Source organism: Danio rerio, chromosome 4 (assembly GCF_049306965.1).
Source record: "Danio rerio strain Tuebingen ecotype United States chromosome 4, GRCz12tu, whole genome shotgun sequence".
NCBI lineage: Eukaryota > Metazoa > Chordata > Actinopteri > Cypriniformes > Danionidae > Danio > Danio rerio.
The window spans coordinates 43,588,992-43,608,521 of record NC_133179.1 but is presented as its reverse complement, the minus strand read 5'-3'; the positions used below and the strand labels follow the sequence as shown (position 1 = coordinate 43,608,521).

The following is a 19,530-nucleotide window of genomic DNA, read 5'->3' as shown; positions in this document are numbered from 1 at the left end:
GAGATCTTGTCCTTTCAGTCATGACCATGAGTCATGCAACTCTCACATGGCTGCCCACTGAAGCTAAGCAGGGCTGCGCCCGGTCAGTACCTGAATGGGAGACCACATGGGAAAGCTAGGTTGCTGCCGGAAGTGGTGTTAGTTAGGCCAGCAGGGGTCCTAATGCCCCAGTATAGTGCTCAGTGAGCACCGTCTTTCGGTCCCAGGATGTCCTTCGGAAAGAGTAGGCCTCTGTCCATCATGGGCTCCTAACCATCCCCATATTCAATTGGCTTCATCTCTGTCTCCTCTCCACCAATCAGCTGGTGTGTGGTGTGTGGGCTGGTGTGTCATCCAGGTGGATGCTACACACTGGTGAAGTGGTGGAGGAGATCCCCCCATTGTGCATTGAGTGCCCAGAAAAGCGCTATATAAATGTAAGGAATTATTACTGCTGCACTGATCCATCTTTTAATCTCATATTACATTCCTCATGGCAAAAAAAATCAGATACTCCATTTTGGTAAGGACTCTCTGCCAAACTGGAGGTGGCCACTGTTTTCCATTCAAGCATTATGGTTTCTGACTTAGAGGTGCTGTTTCTTTCTCTGCCATGTCACACTCAGCAGCAAACTGTCCCACTGCATGCTGAAGGTCCATGTCCAGAGTACCGGCAGGGTCTTAAAAGCATTGAAAAAGTCTTCAATTTGATAATGTCAAATTAAGGCCTTATAGCCTTGAATTTGGTATACAACGTCTTGAATTTTGTTACAAAGGTCTTAATTTTATGCATTTATTTTTGCCTTTCCTAGGATTAAGTTCAGACCGTAACAAAATGAACTGTTACTAATGTAGGCTACTTAAAAATTAATGCAGCGTAATGTTGAGTGCACCTCTACCTCCATGTCATAGCAGAAATCGCGAAAGTGTGCGCACCCGTCATATGGTTACTTGAGGTGAGGTACAGAACAAGATAGTCACTAGCCCAGTTTGTCGGCTAAAATGGGAAAGTGTCGCTGTGGCCAAGGAATCCGAATTGAGTTTGGGTTAAGCCTGTGCCAGGAAATGACCGCGACGCCTACTGCTGTTGATGCCGGAAATCTTTTAAGCTAACGTTAGAGACAATGGATGTTACGGCCCTGGACTCCCATATGGGGGGTTGCCAAACACACCGTGTGTATTACTGCTTGTCAGCGCCAACCACCTATTGTGCAGTTCTGTGCACCGGAGGCCTCTTCGGTTACTGAAACAGCTTTACCGATCAATAACAAAGAAGTTTCTACATTAGAAGAATGACATTTTCTTCTTCTTCCTGTTTTACGGTGGTCGATAACAAAGTTTTTGATGCGTTACTGCCACCTCTTGCTCTGGTTGGTGATGTAGCCAAACAATCATTGAGCTGACACGAGAAACTTGCTTGATTAAAAGATGGCAGAGAGATTAGATTAGGGTGTAATTCATTAATGAAAAGTTGTAAAAGTATATACAATATAATGCTTATTGCAGAGTATTTCCCTTTACTATAAATAACTATAGTATTTTATTTGTGTAACACCTGGTTTTATTGGATTTTTAGTTTTTGCTGTTATATAACATTATTTGTTTCTGTTTGGTACAACATAATATTTACAGTAAATTACTGAACTGAATCATTTTTCATTGACAGTTTTATTGATCACTAAGATATGATTGACTTGGATTTAAGTTGCTTCGATTTAAATATGAATATTGTAAAATTAGCTTGGATGTAGCTACACTACTTTTGCCAAGGAGTTTTTAGCTTAGCTTGCTACATTTCCAAGAGGTAAGCTTTTAGTCTAGTTAAGCTGGCAATCTGGCTTTAAGAAAGGCCATTCAACTGAGACTGCCCTGCTCTCGGTCGTGGAGGATCTCAGACTGGCTAAAGCAGACTCTAAATCATCAGTCCTCATCTTGCTGGATTTGTCAGCTGCTTTTGACACTGTAAACCACCAGATCCTGGTATCTACGCTCGAGTCACTGGGCGTTGCGGGCACTGTTATACAATGGTTCAGATCTTACCTCTCTGACAGGTCATTCAGGGTGTCTTGGAGGGGAGAGGTGTCCAACCTACAGCATCTAAACAGTGGGGTATCTCAAGGCTCTGTTCTTGGGCCACTTCTCTTCTCCATCTACACAACATCTTTAGGACCAGTCATCCAGAAACATGGATTTTCCTACCACTGCTATGCTGATGATACCCAGCTATACCTCTCTTTTCACCCTGATGAGTCCTCGGTTCCAGCTTGCATTTTCAGCCACCCACCTGAATGTTTGGCCACAAAATACACCAAACTGGATTTCAAAGAAACCCAGCAGATGTTTTCTGTTAATCACATCTCCATGGTGCTCATTTAAGTTTCTTTGGTCTTGTCCAGTACTGCCTCTGGGGACAGTTTCTGTATGACTCCTTTGTTAGCTTCCTTTACTTTTATTGCCTCTATCTGTCAGATTCAGGCTGCCATCAATAAAATAATTACATCATTAATAACAATGTTTGTCCTAGTTGAGACAGTGAATAAGTCAAATTTTATTTTATCTCTTTTGTAATGTAATAATGTACATGTAACGTAAATTTTTTGAAGACAACATTTTCATTTCCAAAAAGAAAATATTTTCTACATTTTGTAAACTACTGTTTTATTACATGTAAAAGCAGTGCATTCAAACTATTACTAACTATTATAACATGTCTTTATTGAGTATTGAACCCAAAACTTAGCCTAGACAGGCTTAGGGAAAAAAATAAATAAATAAATAAATAATAAAAAAATGCAAATAAATAAAATAATAAATTACACATATACATATACACATAATAAATATAATAAATAAATAAATAAAAATAAAATCAAGCACCAATTAACATCCCACAACTTCAGACTTCCGAAGCTTCTTCAATATCTCCGTTTTTTACAAAGTTCAAAAACAATTCCCAGATGTCACAAAATTCAGAGGATTTTTTCCTTATTATATATGTGAGCTTTTCAAGAGCCAAGCATGTTATAAGGTTTCTCAACCAAAATCCAATGGAGGGGCGATTAAAATTTTTCCAGCATAAAGCAATACAACGCCTTGCTTGTATTAAACATAAATCAATCAATTTTCTTTCTTTAGTAGACAAGGCACAACTGTATTCAAACATATTCAATATATCAAACTATTACTTTAAATTGAAGTTACTTATATTTTAGTCTGTTAGTAATTTAATCTATGTCTGTGAAATAGAAAATTAAAGAAGATTATTAATGTTAACTTTGTTACTGGATTATAATTAGGGATGAATTAATGTGTGTGCATTATTATATTATTGGTTTATTATTGAAGATGCATTAATGTGTGACCCTTATATTATCGCTTTATTATTAGTGATGAATTAATGTGTGAGCATTATTCTATTATTGGTTTATTATTAGTGATGCATTCATGCGTGATCCATATTGTTTTTTTTTTTGCTTTGTGACTGATTTATTAGATTAGTTTATGATTAGTGATGTAGTCATATGTGAGCGTTATTATAATATTTGTTTATAATCAGTGACTGATGAAATGAGCCTTATATTTATTATAAGTGAGTAATTCATTGATGTGTTAGAATAATGCACGGGCATTATTGTAACTATGGTAGTAAATAATAATATAAAGTGTTGTAATGTACAATAACTGCATTAATATGTTTGTAGTAAAACTTTAAAGAGTGCTTGGTCTGCTAAGTTAATCTTACCAAATAACGTTATACAACATCTATAACAATCATTTAATAATCGTGTTGTTGTAATTAATGTTACGGTAATGGTTATTCATTTAAACCAACTTGTTATAAAAATACTTCATTTGCAATTGTTGTCCGAATTAATCTGCAACGAAATCTGTTATTACAGTACAAATCTTGAATGGTATAAGGGCTCTGACTGGCCATAGCGTTCATTGTAACTCGGAACAGGATTGGCTGCCGTAACCAAGAATAGGGTGAATCTTGGTTCCAGCTCGGGACGTGATTGGCCAGCGTAACCATGAATTAAAAAAAATCTTGGTTCCAACTCGGAACGTGATTGGCCGGTGTAGCCAAGAATAACCACGACTTACAGGTGCCAGTATGCGCCACTGGCCCAGTCTGCACTGTGTGGCATATTTGCTGACATATAACAGAGACTGAAACATTGCTCACACTTGTCTGAGGTGGTCATTTTGACTGCAATCTTGTTTTAGGTTGGCACTTTGTTTTTGAATATTGTCTGCTTTTCGAATGCGTATCTGTGCTGCAGTAGAACGCCTTAGCCTCACAGCAAACATTTTGGTCTACAAGCTGTCACTGCGGTCTTCCCAGGAGAGTGGCTGTACTGGTTTCTTCTGGAAGTCCTGAGGGATGTACGGGACCAAGACATGAGAGCAGTTGGGGCAGCCTTTGAACCCAGGAGAGCACCCCACAGGCTCTGTGCTGGCGGCCCCAGAAACTCGATTCACTCCAGAGTAGAACCGAACAACTCCGGGGGCAAACTGCAACCGCACTGCACTGAGAGCAACGCGAAAAAACTGTGAACGAGCCAGCCAGGAGTCGAACCTAGAATCTTCTGATCCGTAGTCAGACGCGTTATCCATTGCGCCACTGGCCCAGTCTGTGTCAGCAGGGCTCATCAGCATGCTGCTTGGAAAGAGGACACGGCTCGGTGAACATGGAGTTCCTTCAATGCATGCTGTGCTTTGTTGTCATGGCAAGTGGTGGTGTCGATAGGATGCTCTTACACCGAGCATGTGACAGTCCCTCCCAAGAAGAACTGTGATCCAGGCTCTGAGACTTTCTCTTCCCCAGGAGGAGGTTGCAAACGTTAGAATTATTTTTGTCAGAGCAGCTGCAGCACACCTGGGTGGAGGCCCACATCTAGACTTGAGGGCAACCTTCAACCAGACCTTCCCTGGTGGTCTAGGAGTTTGGTTTCGGCACTCTCACCGCCGCGGCCCTGGTTCGATTCCCGGTCAGGAAACTTCCTTTTCACCTCCATGCTGAACTTTGAGCAGTGGTCAACTCACTCAAAAGCACTCAAGCCTTCCCATACCGGGAGTCGAACAACTCCGGCAGGGGCAAACCGCGACCGCACAGCACTGAGAGCAACGCAAAAAGATCCTGAACGAGCCAGCCAGGAGTCGAACCTAGAATCTTCTGATCCGTAGTCAGACACGTTATCCATTGCGCCACTGGCCCAGTTCATTTAAGCAGTGCTCAGTAGCATGCTGATTGGAAAGAGGACACGGCTCGGTGAACACGGAGTTCCTTCAACGCATGCTGTGCTTTGTTGTCATGGCAAGTTGTGGTGTCGATAGGATGCTCTTACACCGAGCATGTGACAGTCCCTCCCAAGAAGAACTGTGATCCAGGCTCTGAGACTTTCTCTTCCCCAGGAGGAGGTTGCAAAGGTTAGAGTTATTTTTGTCAGAGCAGCTGCAGCACACCTGGGTGGAGGCCCAGAGCTAGACTTGAGGGCAACCTTCAGCCAGACCTTCCCTGGTGGTCTAGTGGTTAGGATTCGGCGCTCTCACCACCGCGGCCCGGGTTCGATTCCCGGTCAGGGAACTTCCTTTTCACCTCCATGCTGAACTTTGAGCAGTGGTGAACTCACTTGGCGAAGGCAAGAAAGCGGCTCTGAGCGCAAAAGTTGTCCTTCGAGCCGGAGTCGAACCAGTGACCTAAGGATTGCCATCATCCCACCTACAGCTAGACTTGAGGGCAACCTTCAGCCAGACCTTCCCTGGTGGTCTAGTGGTTAGGATTCGGCGCTCTCACCGCCGCGGCCTGGGTTCGATTCCCGGTCAGGGAACTTCCTTTTCATCTCCATGCTGAACTTTGAGCAGTGGTGAACTCACTTGGCGAAGGCAAGAAAGCGGCTCTGAGCGCAAAAGTACCCGTTTCACCCGGGCCGCCTGGGTGAAAACCAGGAATCCTAACCGCTAGACCATATGGGAACTGCCACTTTGGAACGCCAGTCTTGGCACAAACTCCAGTTCATTCTGATCGCTGGCACGTCCCTGCTCCGCTTGCACAAGTGCCACTCATACACTTACGCACTCTCTCATACACAGTTTCTTGGTTTCCGTAACCGAGAACCTTCTGATCCGTAGTCATAAGCGCTAACCTTTGTGCCGCGGTCACTCTGTTCAGCACCTTGTTAGCACATTGCTTGGAGCAAGGACAAGGCTCTGTCAACCCGGAGTTCCTTCACCACACATTCTGCTTTGTTTTTATGGCAAGAGGTTGTGTGGATGGGATGCTCTTACAGGATTCCTGACAGTCCCTCCATAGAAGAGCTGAGATCCAGGGTCGGAGACTCTCTCCTCTCCAAGAGGAGGTTAAAAGCAATGGTTTCTTTTGTGTCTGTGTGTCAGAGCGCTTAGGTGTTGCTGCAGCTCAGAGACCTACAAGTGGAGGAGATTACACTGCAAGTTGCCTGGATGACCTCTAAGTGGTAGGCACTTATGCCGCACGTAGGCTGGGTTTGCGATTGATGTAGCTGTAGTAGACATTCACAAAAATAAAAATATATATAAACTGCTTACTCTGAGGTTGTGTTTAGGGTTGGGGTAGGAGTAAAATTGAATAAAACACAGCAGGTAACCGTGAGGTTGGGCCTAGGGCTGGGGTAGGTGTGATTTTAATAAACTGCGATAGGTTGTATTCTGTGCCATGTACGAGACATTGAATCAATGAAACCCACATGGAGGTTTGTTACTGTGAGGTTGGGTTAAGAGTTGGGGTAGGTTGAGAGGTTGATAAAACACAGCAGGAAACTGTGAGGTTGGGTTAAGGATTGGGGTAGGTTTGACATTAAAAACATAACTGGTTGGGCGCTGTGTCTTGTACCAGACATTAAATGAATGAAAACTCCAGGAGGTTTTTACAGCCCACTTGGAGCTCAAGTCTCACCCGCTTGGAGCTGACCAGGCCATTTGGAGCAGGCTCGGATTTCTATTTATACCTTTCTCAGTCAGGTAACTTCCTTTTCAGTAGTATGAGCGTCTGCACTGTGTGGCATATTTGCCGACATATAACAGAGACGGAAACATTGCTCACACTTGTCTGAGGTGGTCATTTTGACTGCAATCTTGTTTTAGGCTAGCACTTTGTTTTTGAATATTGTCTGCTTTTCGAATGCGTATCTGTGCTGCAGTAGAACGCCTTAGCCTCACAGCAAACATTTTGGTCTACAAGCTGTCACTGCCGTCTTCCCAGGAGAGTGGCTGTACTGGTTTCTTTTGGAAGTCCTGAGGGATGTACGGGACCAAGACATGAGAGCAGTTGGGGCAGCCTTTGAATCCAGGAGAGCACCCCACAGGCTCTGTGCTGGCGGCCCCAGAAACTCGATTCACTCTAGAGTAGAACCGAACAACTCCGGCAGGGGCAAACCGCGACCGCACTGCACTGAGAGCAACGCAAAAAGATCCTGAACGAGCCAGCCAGGAGTCGAACCTAGAATCTTCTGATCCGTAGTCAGACACGTTATCCATTGCGCCACTGGCCCAGTTCGCGTCAGCAGTGCTCAGTAGCATGCTGATTGGAAAGAGGACACGGCTCGGTGAACACGGAGTTCCTTTAACGCATGCTGTGCTTTGTTGTCATGGCAAGTTGTGGTGTCGATAGGATGCTCTTACACCGAGCATGTGACAGACCCTCCCAAGAAGAACTGTGATCCAGGCTCTGAGACTTTCTCTTCCCCAGGAGGAGGTTGCAAAGGTTAGAGTTATTTTTGTCAGAGCAGCTGCAGCACACCTGGGTGGAGGCCCACAGCTGGACTTGAGGGCAACCTTCAGCCAGACCTTCCCTGGTGGTCTAGTGGTTAGGATTCGGCGAACTTCCTTTTCACCTCCATGCTGAACTTTGAGCAGTGGTGAACTCACTTGGCGAAGGCAAGAAAGCGGCTCTGAGCGCAAAAGATGTCCTTCGAGCCGGAGTCGAACCAGCGACCTAAGGATTGCCATCATCCCACCTACAGTCCTCCGCTCTACCAACTGAGCTATCGAAGGCTTAAGGGGCAGTTTCACAACCACATCCTATAAGGTAGCTGCAGTCCGACCGCTGGCCAAAAAGGACAGAAGCAAAATCACTCAAGCCTTCCCATACCGGGAGTCAAACCCGGGCCGCCTGGGTGAAAACCAGGAATCCTAACCGCTAGACCATATGGGAACTGCCACTTTGGAACGCCAGTCTTGGCACAAACTCCAGTTCATTCTGTTCGCTGGCACGTCCCTGCTCCGCTTGCACAAGTGCCACTCATACACTTACGCACTCTCTCATACACAGTTTCTTGGTTTCCGTAACCGAGAACCTTCTGATCCGTAGTCATAAGCGCTAACCTTTGTGCCGCCGTCACTCTGTTCAGCACCTTGTTAGCACATTGCTTGGAGCAAGAACAAGGCTCTGTCAACCCGGAGTTCCTTCACCACACATTCTGCTTTGTTTTTATGGCAAGAGGTTGTGTGGATGGGATGCTCTTACAGGATTCCTGACAGTCCCTCCATAGAAGAGCTGAGATCCAGGGTCGGAGACTCTCTCCTCTCCAAGAGGAGGTTAAAAGCAATGGTTTCTTTTGTGTCTGTGTGTCAGAGCGCTTAGGTGTTGCTGCAGCTCAGAGACCTACAAGTGGAGGAGATTACACTGCAAGTTGCCTGGATGACCTCTAAGTGGTAGGCACTTATGCCGCACGTAGGCTGGGTTTGCGATTGATGTAGCTGTAGTAGACATTCACAAAAATAAAAATATATATATAAACTGCTTACTCTGAGGTTGTGTTTAGGGTTGGGGTAGGAGTAAAATTGAATAAAACACAGCAGGTTACCGTGAGGTTGGGCCTAGGGCTGGGGTAGGTGTGATTTTAATAAACTGCGATAGGTTGTATTCTGTGCCATGTACGAGACATTGAATCAATGAAACCCACATGGAGGTTTGTTACTGTGAGGTTGGGTTAAGAGTTGGGGTAGGTTGAGAGGTTGATAAAACACAGCAGGAAACTGTGAGGTTGGGTTAAGGATTGGGGTAGGTTTGACATTAAAAACATAACTGGTTGGGCGCAGTGTCTTGTACCAGACATTAAATGAAAGAAAACTCCAGGAGGTTTTTACAGCCCACTTGGAGCTCAAGTCTCACCCGCTTGGAGCTGACCAGGCCATTTGGAGCAGGCTCCGATTTCTATTTATACCTTTCTCAGTCAGGTAACTTCCTTTTCAGTAGTATGAGCGTCTGCACTGTGTGGCATATTTGCCGACATATAACAGAGACGGAAACATTGCTCACACTTGTCTGAGGTGGTCATTTTGACTGCAATCTTGTTTTAGGCTGGCACTTTGTTTTTGAATATTGTCTGCTTTTCGAATGCGTATCTGTGCTGCAGTAGAACGCCTTAGCCTCACAGCAAACATTTTGGTCTACAAGCTGTCACTGCCGTCTTCCCAGGAGAGTGGCTGTACTGGTTTCTTCTGGAAGTCCTGAGGGATGTACGGGACCAAGACATGAGAGCAGTTGGGGCAGCCTTTGAACCCAGGAGAGCACCCCACAGGCTCTGTGCTGGCGGCCCCAGAAGCTCGATTCACTCCAGAGTAGAACCGAACAACTCCGGCAGGGGCAAACCGCGACCGCACAGCACTGAGAGCAACGCAAAAAGATCCTGAACGAGCCAGCCAGGAGTCGAACCTAGAATCTTCTGATCCGTAGTCAGACGCGTTATCCATTGCGCCACTGGCCCAGTCCTGGCTCAGTAGCTTGCTGATTGGAAAGAGGACACGGCTCGGTGAACACGGAGTTCCTTCAACGCATGCTGTGCTTTGTTGTCATGGCAAGTTTTGGTGTCGATAGGATGCTCTTACACCGAGCATGTGACAGTCCCTCCCAAGAAGAACTGTGATCCAGGCTCTGAGACTTTCTCTTCCCCAGGAGGAGGTTGCAAAGGTTAGAGATATTTTTGTCAGAGCAGCTGCAGCACACCTGGGTGGAGGCCCACAGCTAGACTTGAGGGCAACTTTCAGCCAGACCTTCCTTGGTGGTCTAGTGGTTAGGATTCGGCGCACTCACCGCCGCGGCCCGGGTTCAATTCCCGGTCAGGGAACTTCCTTTTCACCTCCATGCTGAACTTTGAGCAGTGGTGAACTTACTTGGCGAAGGCAAGAAAGCGGCTCTTAGCGCAAAAGATGTCCTTCGTGCCGGAGTCGAACCAGCGACCTAAGGATTGCCATCATCCCCCCTACAGTCCTCCGCTCTACCAACTGAGCTATCGAAGGCTTACAAGGCAATTCCACAACCACATCCTATAAGGTAGCTGCAGTCCGACCGCTGGCCAAAAAGGACAGAAGCAAAATCACTCAAGCCTTCCCATACCGGTAGTCGAACCCGGGCCGCCTGGGTGAAAACCAGGAATCCTAACCGCTAGACCATATGGGAACTGCCACTTTAGAACGCCAGTCTTGGCACAAACTCCAGTTCATTCTGATCGCTGGCACGTCCCTGCTCCGCTTGCACAAGTGCCACTCATACACTTACGCACTCTCTCATACACAGTTTCTTGGTTTCCGTAACCGAGAACCTTCTGATCCGTAGTCATAAGCGCTAACCTTTGTGCCGCCGTCACTCTGTTCAGCACCTTGTTAGCACATTGCTTGGAGCAAGGACAAGGCTCTGTCAACCCGGAGTTCCTTCACCACACATTCTGCTTTGTTTTTATGGCAAGAGGTTGTGTGGATGGGATGCTCTTACAGGATTCCTGACAGTCCCTCCATAGAAGAGCTGAGATCCAGGGTCGGAGACTCTCCTCTCCAAGAGGAGGTTAAAAGCAATGGTTTCTTTTGTGTCTGTGTGTCAGAGCGCTTAGGTGTTGCTGCAGCTCAGAGACCTACAAGTGGAGGAGATTACACTGCAAGTTGCCTGGATGACCTCTAAGTGGTAGGCACTTATGCCGCACGTAGGCTGGGTTTGCGATTGATGTAGCTGTAGTAGACATTCACAAAAATAAAAATATATATATAAACTGCTTACTCTGAGGTTGTGTTTAGGGTTGGGGTAGGAGTAAAATTGAATAAAACACAGCAGGTTACCGTGAGCTTGGGCCTAGGGCTGGGGTAGGTGTGATTTTAATAAACTGCGATAGGTTGTATTCTGTGCCATGTACGAGACATTGAATCAATGAAACCCACATGGAGGTTTGTTACTGTGAGGTAGGGTTAAGAGTTGGGGTAGGTTGGGAGGTTGATAAAACACAGCAGGAAACTGTGAGGTTGGGTTAAGGATTGGGGTAGGTTTGACATTCAAACATAACTGGTTGGGCGCAGTGTCTTGTACGAGACGCTAAATGAATGAAAACTCCAGGAGGTTTGTACAGCCCACTTGGAGCTGACCAGGTCGTTTGGAGCAGGCTCCGATTTCTATTTATACCTTTCTCAGTCAGGTAACTTCCTTTTCAGTAGTATGAGCGTCTGCACTGTGTGGCATATTTGCAGACATATAGCAGAGACCGAAACATTGCTCACACTTGTCTGAGGTGGTCATTTTGACTGCAATCTTGTTTTAGGTTGGCACTTTGTTTTTGAATCTTGTCGGCTTTCCGAATGTGTATCTGTGCTGCAGTAGAACGCCTTAGCCTCACAGCAAACATTTTGGTCTACAAGCTGTCACTGCTGTCTTCCCAGGAGAGTGGCTGTACTGGTTTCTTCTGGAAGTCCTGAGGGATGTACGGGACCAAGACATGAGAGCAGTTGGGGCAGACTTTGAACCCAGGGGAGCATCCCACAGGCTCTGTGCTGGCAGCCCCAGAAACTTGATCCACTCCAAAGTAGAACCAAACAACTCTGGCAGGGGCAAACTGCAACTGCAGTGCACTGACTGAGAGCAATGCAATAAATCCTGAACGAGCCAGCCAAAAGTCAAATCTAGAATCTTCTGATCCGTTGTCAGACATGTTATCCATTGCGCCACTGGCACACACTGTGCAAGGAGTGCTCAGTAGCATGCTGTTTGGAAAGAGCACATGGCCTGGTAAACATGGAGTTCCTTCAACGCATGCTGTGCTTTGTTGTCATGGCAAGTTGTGGTGTCGATAGGATGCTTTTACACAGAGCATGTGACAGTCCCTCCGTAGAAGAACTTTGAACCCGGCTCTGAGACTTTCTCTTCTCTAGGAGGAGGTTGCAAACATTAGAGTTATTTTTGTCAGAGCAGCTGCAGCACACGTGGGTGGAGGCCCACAGCTAGGCTAGAGGGCAACCTTTAGCCAGGCCTTCCCTGGTGGTCTTGTGGTTAGGACTTAGTGCTCTTACCGCTGTCGCCTGGGTTCAATTCCTGGTCAGGGAGCTTCCATTTCACCTCTATGGTAAACTTTGAGCAGTGTTGCCGATGATCTCTTCACAAAAGCAGCTCTGAATGCAAAAGATGTCCTTCGAGCCGCACTGTAAGACGTAATAAGACACACTCTGGCAAATTTGCTCGAAGTACAAATTTGCTTGAAATAACGCAAAAACAACCAATTTACACTTTTTAGTGAAATATTTGTGTCCTAATAGTGTTTTTAGCAGTGTGGGACACATATATGACTGTCAACAGCTCAAAAAATGTGTTTTGGAGTTTCGTGACCCTTTAAGGTACAAATACACACATGAAAATCTTACTTTGTTTAACTAAGTATATTTTTATATGTTTTGTTGTTTTGTCTCACATTATTTTATGTAGGACACAAATGTCTCAAATGCAGCTTTAACATCATTGGAATAAATTATATTTTAACATATTCAAATGGAAAAGCTAACATATTAAAAAGGAATAATTATTTACAAGGTTACTTTTATATCTGCATTTTTATAATTTAAAGCAGTTTTGTCCCAAACCTTTGAAAAATAGTCCATGTTGTCTTTATATTTTTAGATGTTTCATTTATTACTGATTTTAGTTTATTCTTTCAAAATATGTAATTATGCAGTTGAAGTGATATTGTGCTATTTTGCTACATAGTAGAAGTGAACTAGTTTTGTTTTGTGTTAAAGCCACAATGGCCCTGTATAAAAGTGCTTTACTGGGACCTTATAGGCACATTTTGTGCCTGGACTCAACTTAGTATTAGTGGGACCTAACTATTTTGTTAATTACTAAATGCCCACAGAGCATGCTCATAGGACATACTTCTGACTCAGATAGTATACCTATACTTCGCCCATTGTGGCTATATACACTCCACTTTGTGTGGACTTGCTATGGGCCCAAAGTGAACTTCTGTTTCAAGTGGGCCAGCCCACAGTTTGGCCTAGCGACATTGTATATGTTTTTGGTATAGACATGTTTCTTTGGAAATTTGTGCAGTAATACTGTACACTCAAGTACGTGAAGGTGAGCTTTAGCAAACAGCATAATACATTCAAAACTATTGTATAAAAATAGCATATCTTATTAAAAAAAGCATATCTTAATTAAGATATAAATTGGATCTCATTGAAATACTGTAGAAATTATCCAAAAGGATTTTTATGTATTGTACTATAAAACAATCCTATAGCAATGGTTCCAAAATAAGATCAAAATTCTAATTGAATTCCTTCAAAGAAATCCTATAAGATGCTTCTTTTTTGTCTGTTTGGCAGTGCCACAAAAAAATTCTGTGAAACCGGTCCAATCTACTTTTTGTTCATGTTGTTTTTTGTTATGTGCGTCAGCAACTCCCTGGATGCGTATTACAGTTGACAGGCAGTAAAAACGGCCCAGTGGCCTAATGGATAAGGCACCAGCCTTCGAAGCTGGGGATTGTGGGTTCAAGTCCCACCTGGGTTGTCTTTGATGCAGTTCTTATTAAGTTGGCTATGCAGCACAATCCAGTGTGATCTTCAAAAAGCTAGGTTTATAAAGGTCAAAAAGACATGACAATGGAAAACTCTTTAGAGAATCTGTTTTGTCATTAGGTGTACACACCAGATCGTCTGAATGCAATATGGTATAGGAATCCTAAAGTGCTGTTTTCTGAGTTATAAGAACTTCCTGAGCCATACAACAGATATGGCAAATGCTAGTATTGGCCCAGTGGCCTAATGGATAAGGAATCAGCCTTCAAAGCTAGGGATTGTGGGTTTAAGTCCCATTTGGGTTGTGTTTGTTGGGTTACATAAAAATTGTATGGAAAAAATCCTGACATGTCTCCTCAAAGCTTATGCGTGATGATCTAAGGTCAATAGTTCGCTAGAGAGAGGGAGGGAGATCTTAGCTGCGTCCCAAATCGCATACTTATACACTATTCTACGCCATTTTGTAGTATAAATAGTGTAAGTAGTGTGTTCACACTGAAAACTATAAAAATAATAAGTGCACTTTAATTTCCCGGATGATGCACTCATTCAGCCGCTAAAATGAAGTGTGGAATGATGGACACTTCACGCACTCAACGACCGCAGGTTTGCTTACGTAGCGGAAGAGGCGGAGCTATCGGACGCACATGTTGAATAACTTTATTTATTTTGGATGGTGAGAACAAAATTCTTGTACGAGAGTGATTATAGTGCCTCCCGATGGTGAATGCGGCAACACTCACGGCAGGTAATATTTGATAATTCGGTCGTTTATTTCACTGATTTGGCAAATGTCAAACGTCATCAGGGAAACGGTTTGAATTTCCGCTTAGTAAAAAAAACATTAGTGTGCCATTTGGGACGCCACTACATACATGTACTATTCTGTTGAGTGTGTAAGTGCATAAGTACATAGTGCATGAGTGCATAGTGTATAGTGTGCCATTTGGGACACAGCTAATGACTTCAAGTACCCGGTGGCTTTCAAATAATGGTCTCATGTTAGGTGGATGATGATGAAATGCAAACAAGAAAATAGCTGCAGAAAGGTTGTGATTTCATGTTAATGAGAGTGGCCTCGTCTGGAATTTGAAACTCAAGACCAGTCTCACACCATACCCCAGGACCAATGAGACACGAATGTGGATGATTACACAAAGAAAATGTTTGTCCATTAGTTGCAAACATCTTATTTAATGGAATGCAAACTGGCATCGAGATCCCAAAGTGCAGTTTTCCATGCGTTGGCATCTTGTTGAGGGCATACAAGAGCTCCATGACAAAAACTTGGTAACATGGCCCAGTGGCCTAAAGGATAAGGCATCAGCCTCTGGAGTTGGGCGTTGTGGGTTCAAGGCCCGTCTGGGTTGTGTTTTTATGGGTTACATTTAAGTTGTGTGAAAAAATCCTGGCTTGTCTACTTAAAGCTTAGGTGTGATGATCTGAGGACAATAGCTTCAAATTCTCAGACTTGCTGCACACTTCAATTAAGATTCATCCATTCTTGCTTGAATCTCACTGTCACGTTACAAACCTAAAAGGTTCCGCTAAGCTCTAGTAATGGAGATCTTGGCTTCAAGTACCCCATGGCTCTTAACTAACGGTCTCATGTTAGGTGGATGATGATGAAATGCAAACAAGAAAATAGCTGCAGAAAGGTTGTGATTTCAAGTTAATGAGAGTGGCCTTGACTGGAATTTGAAACTCTCAAGACCAGTCGCACTATACGCTAGAACCATACCCCAGGACCAATGAGACAAGAATGTAAATGATAGCAGAAATAAAATGTTTGTACTATTAGTGACGTGGCCCAGTGGCCTAATGGATAAGGCATCAGCCTCCGGAGCTGGGGATTGTGGGTTCAAGTCCCACCTGGGTCGTTTTTGAAGGTCTCACTTCAACTTGGGAGCAATGGTTGTTGGATAAAACACAGTAGCTGTGAAAACCTTCTTGAGATGTGTTTGTGTGTCATTAACTTCCTTCATTGTCATCCATATTTCCTGTAATGACTAAAAGGGTACTCTGTGCTTACATATAAAGCTGGTGGGTTTTTCAAGATCCATAAACAAATCTAATAACCAAACCATTGCCACTGCTTTTTTTGTCTGTATTGTACATGTTAGAATGATTTACAGTAGTTGAGAGTTCAATGTGGCTATTACCTCCGTGGCATATACCGCCGCCGCTTTAAATGGACAAGCAGAGTTTTTAATGTATGACAGCAGTCTGTGAATATGCCGCCAGGGGGCACAAAGGGATGCTAACAGACAGAAATAGCCTATACAGCAGCTGTAAATATGCTACTGTTCTTATAAATAAAGATGAAACGATAAAACAAAGCATTATAATTCCTTCATTAATCATTAAAAATTTGTTAACATGCTTTATTATCATTGTAAACTTGTTAAGTGCAATGAGGATTAATTTTGGAAAGTAGAATTGAAGAAATAAAAGACAACTAAAATATAAGCACAAACATTCATAACAAATAAGTAGGCCTAAATAAATAAATAAAGCAATCTTTTAGCCTAAATATAAAAAGATGTTGTTTGCTATTTTGATAGGACTAGGACAGTCATTTAATAAGCTTTTTCATTTATATCTTCATTTACATTTTTACTTATGTTTTCGTTGTTGATTAAGCATAAAAATAAATTGACCTACCTCAAGCAGATCACTAAAAGTATTAAAAAAAAATCATTTTGCCGCAGGACATAAATGAAGTCCCGCAAATTTATTTTTAATAATTTAGTTGGAGTTCAGTTAATTTTTTTTTCGAAACGTCAATGTTCTCCTTTAAAGTATAATTGTTGTTTTGTTTTTTGTTTGGTTTTTTACTTGTAGTAATGGCTCAGTATCTTTGGTATTTGAATTAAAATTTTTAGTCACCTTGCGTGTGAAATATAATTCGCGCATAACCGCGTAAAAAGAAGAAAAAGCTGTCAAAAGTTAGAGCCAGTTCATCCAAATTAGCCATATTAAAATACAGCATGTATGTTAATACAGGCAGAGTTTAAACAAACTCAGGGTAAGGCTAAATTATGCACTTTCCTTTTAAGGCAAGATTTGCGGTGAACCAAGAAGAGGTTTTACCAACCACTTATTTACAAATATTATATGTCAATCTTCGTGCTCATGAGTTGATATGTTGCCTTTTTATAGCCTACATGCTACTATGGTGTATAATAATGTTTGGTGGAACAGTAAATTGGTTTAACAACTTGAATTTGGAATCGGGCCAGCCGAGTTGATTTCAGAAAATAATTTTTTTATTATACATATATATTATTATATTATTAAATTACCACTATTTTGGAGACCATGCGCTTCTTCACCCTCTTCTCCACTGTTTTCTTAAGTAAGGTAAAATGATGTTAAAACATGAAATGTAGGAAAACACAGTACAAATAATCATGAAGGAGATAACGGAAAGACAGAATGGTATAATAATTACCCTTTTTGAGTTCCTGGTCCTCTTTCTGTAAAAAAATTAGCTGTTATTAATGACTAAATAGGTCACGCAGAAGATCAGCTAAGAAAAGTTCTACAGGGTCTGTGGCACTTGCGGCCTTATGGGCTCATACAGGTTGTGAAATGTGGGTGGGACTGCAAAGCTGTGAATCTTTGCCAATCTTTTGGATATGACAATAGCCTGTACTGTATACAGTAGTCTAAATTTATCAACTTAACCTAATCCTTTAGCTTTCTTTTTTTTCTTTTTTTTTTTACAAAAAATTTGATGCAAAATAGCAATAGGCAAGTTGTTACAGCAACACGCAAATATGTTTCAAAGGATTAAAATATTACAAAAATTATTATTTTCTACATAAATATAAAAACTGCTGCCTCCATGCCTTCTTCATCTCGGGTGGCTTGTTTTTAGTTCATTCATAACAACTTGCTTTTTTTATAATATTATTATTAGCAGCAGTATTGTTTATTATATGCATATTTATATTTGTGTTATTAAAAACAAACTTAGATTTGTCCACGTGTCTGGTTTTGGACCATATGGGGCATAGCTAAATTATATGTACAAAAAACAATACACAACAAAAGAGTTTTGAAATATTAAATATGAGGCATTTGGATAAGATGACATTAATCAAATCGTGCAAACAGAGCATTTTTCAGGAGAGTAAAACCATCAGAATCCTACCTTCTTTTCTGTCATCCAGTCCTGTGCAAACAAGTGTTAATGTTTTTGTCTGACGTGGTTAAATACAAAAAAAATTGTAAAGGTAGAGCTTTATTATAGCTGCTGAGCGCAAGGAAATATAGGCTATAGTCTAGGCTGTGTTTTATTACTTGCTCTTATGTCCTGCAACACTTAACGGTTTCCTTTACTTATGATAACCAAATAATATGCAACATCCTTAAACTCTTCTCTTATATAAAGAGAAATCACCTATCAAGTGTCATATAGCCTAGGGAAATATTGATATGATAAGGTTTCTCCTGAGCATTTGGACAGAATGTTTGATGATGTCTATCAAAAAGAGGATGATATAAAATACATTTTATACCAAGCTATTATCGGAAAACTCCAGGGCTCAACTTAACCCAGCTGTTTTTGTCGAGATTCTCCCGTATTTTACCATTTGATCCCGCTATCACGTTTATCTCACTTGATTTTTCATTTACATCAATGGGTGCTGTTACTGCTCCGGTCAGCTAATCAAAAACTTGTCTGCATATTTACTGGGTGGGTCACAGGTAAATAAGATCAATCTTTGGTTATCCAAACTTTGACCACAATAAAGCTCACTACAGATATGCAGACATCTTCATTCTTACAATACCCAAATAAGCTTTTAGGATCATATGCGTTTAGGCAAGGCAAGTTTATTTATATAGCACATTTCATACACAATGGCAATTAAAAGTGCTTTACATAAACAAGAATAAAAAAAACAAGTAAAATAAAAATAAAAACAAATAATAAAAATTAGGGATGTAACGGTATCAGAATTTCACGGTACGGTAATACCTCGGTATGAATGTCACGGTACGGTATTTATTGAATCATTTACAGGAAAAAAAAAAACTTTTGAAAATACTGTTAGCTTTGAAACAGGAACTTCAATTTTAATAACAAAAAATTATTAAACCATGTAAAAAAAATAAAGTTTCAATTTAGTATTGTTAAAAACTCATCACATTTAACATTTAATCACTCACTTAGATAGAGATGGGTTTAAAGGAAAATTATCATATAACTATAATCTGGTAAAAGCTGGTATCTCTGGGTATTTACAATGTCCCCTGCAACAGAAAAAACCCCTCTCATTTGGGACTGAGGATTCTGGGACAAGAGAGATATGACTTGGCCCATGTTGACAGCAGTGGGGTAACGTTGTGCATTGTCTTTCCCCCACTTGAGAGGACAAACCATGAGTGAGATAGAGATCTCTTTGCGGTACAAGTCAATGTCTGCATCAATCTGAACAGTGTGCTGTGTTTCTGCAGTCCCCATGACTGTTATTAGTCGTATTCCCCAACTTGCAGGCACGTGCACACATAGGGCTCAACCTGTGCAGTGCACATGCCCTTTTTAGTCTTGGATAGAAAATGCCCTTCCAAAACGATCAAAAGTGCCCCCGCGACGCGACACAACCTCCGTCCAGTCCAGCCCTTCAGTAGGCGCTCGATAACACCTCTCTTGAGTATGCGCGCTCAACCCCCCCTCGGCGCTTTACAATACGCGCGCCACAACACAGCTGATCAGAACGCGCGCGA

The 19,530-nt window shown here is 42.4% G+C and overlaps 1 protein-coding gene and 13 non-coding genes across 14 annotated transcripts in view; 6 read left to right on the top strand and 8 right to left on the bottom strand.

Annotated features, from left to right (window-relative positions):
* Positions 1-19,530, top strand: part of LOC137491225 (uncharacterized) — a 482,468-nt gene that overhangs the window by 100,617 nt on the left and 362,321 nt on the right. The gene's annotated exons all lie outside the window — the stretch shown is intronic.
* On the bottom strand, positions 4,538-4,610 carry trnar-acg (transfer RNA arginine (anticodon ACG)). Its single transcript has one exon. It is a non-coding gene; the product is annotated as a tRNA-Arg (tRNA).
* trnar-acg (transfer RNA arginine (anticodon ACG)) lies at positions 5,125-5,197 on the bottom strand. The gene has a single exon. It is a non-coding gene; the product is annotated as a tRNA-Arg (tRNA).
* Positions 5,495-5,566, top strand: trnae-cuc (transfer RNA glutamic acid (anticodon CUC)). Its single transcript has one exon. It is a non-coding gene; the product is annotated as a tRNA-Glu (tRNA).
* Positions 5,739-5,810, top strand: trnae-cuc (transfer RNA glutamic acid (anticodon CUC)). The gene has a single exon. It is a non-coding gene; the product is annotated as a tRNA-Glu (tRNA).
* trnar-acg (transfer RNA arginine (anticodon ACG)) lies at positions 7,436-7,508 on the bottom strand. The gene has a single exon. It is a non-coding gene; the product is annotated as a tRNA-Arg (tRNA).
* trnay-gua (transfer RNA tyrosine (anticodon GUA)) lies at positions 7,924-8,010 on the bottom strand. The gene is given in 2 exon segments: positions 7,924-7,959; positions 7,974-8,010. It is a non-coding gene; the product is annotated as a tRNA-Tyr (tRNA).
* Positions 8,099-8,170, bottom strand: trnae-uuc (transfer RNA glutamic acid (anticodon UUC)). Its single transcript has one exon. It is a non-coding gene; the product is annotated as a tRNA-Glu (tRNA).
* Positions 9,653-9,725, bottom strand: trnar-acg (transfer RNA arginine (anticodon ACG)). Its single transcript has one exon. It is a non-coding gene; the product is annotated as a tRNA-Arg (tRNA).
* Positions 10,014-10,085, top strand: trnae-cuc (transfer RNA glutamic acid (anticodon CUC)). Its single transcript has one exon. It is a non-coding gene; the product is annotated as a tRNA-Glu (tRNA).
* On the bottom strand, positions 10,171-10,257 carry trnay-gua (transfer RNA tyrosine (anticodon GUA)). Its single transcript is given in 2 exon segments — positions 10,171-10,206; positions 10,221-10,257. It is a non-coding gene; the product is annotated as a tRNA-Tyr (tRNA).
* trnae-uuc (transfer RNA glutamic acid (anticodon UUC)) lies at positions 10,346-10,417 on the bottom strand. The gene has a single exon. It is a non-coding gene; the product is annotated as a tRNA-Glu (tRNA).
* On the top strand, positions 13,711-13,783 carry trnar-ucg (transfer RNA arginine (anticodon UCG)). The gene has a single exon. It is a non-coding gene; the product is annotated as a tRNA-Arg (tRNA).
* Positions 15,599-15,671, top strand: trnar-ccg (transfer RNA arginine (anticodon CCG)). Its single transcript has one exon. It is a non-coding gene; the product is annotated as a tRNA-Arg (tRNA).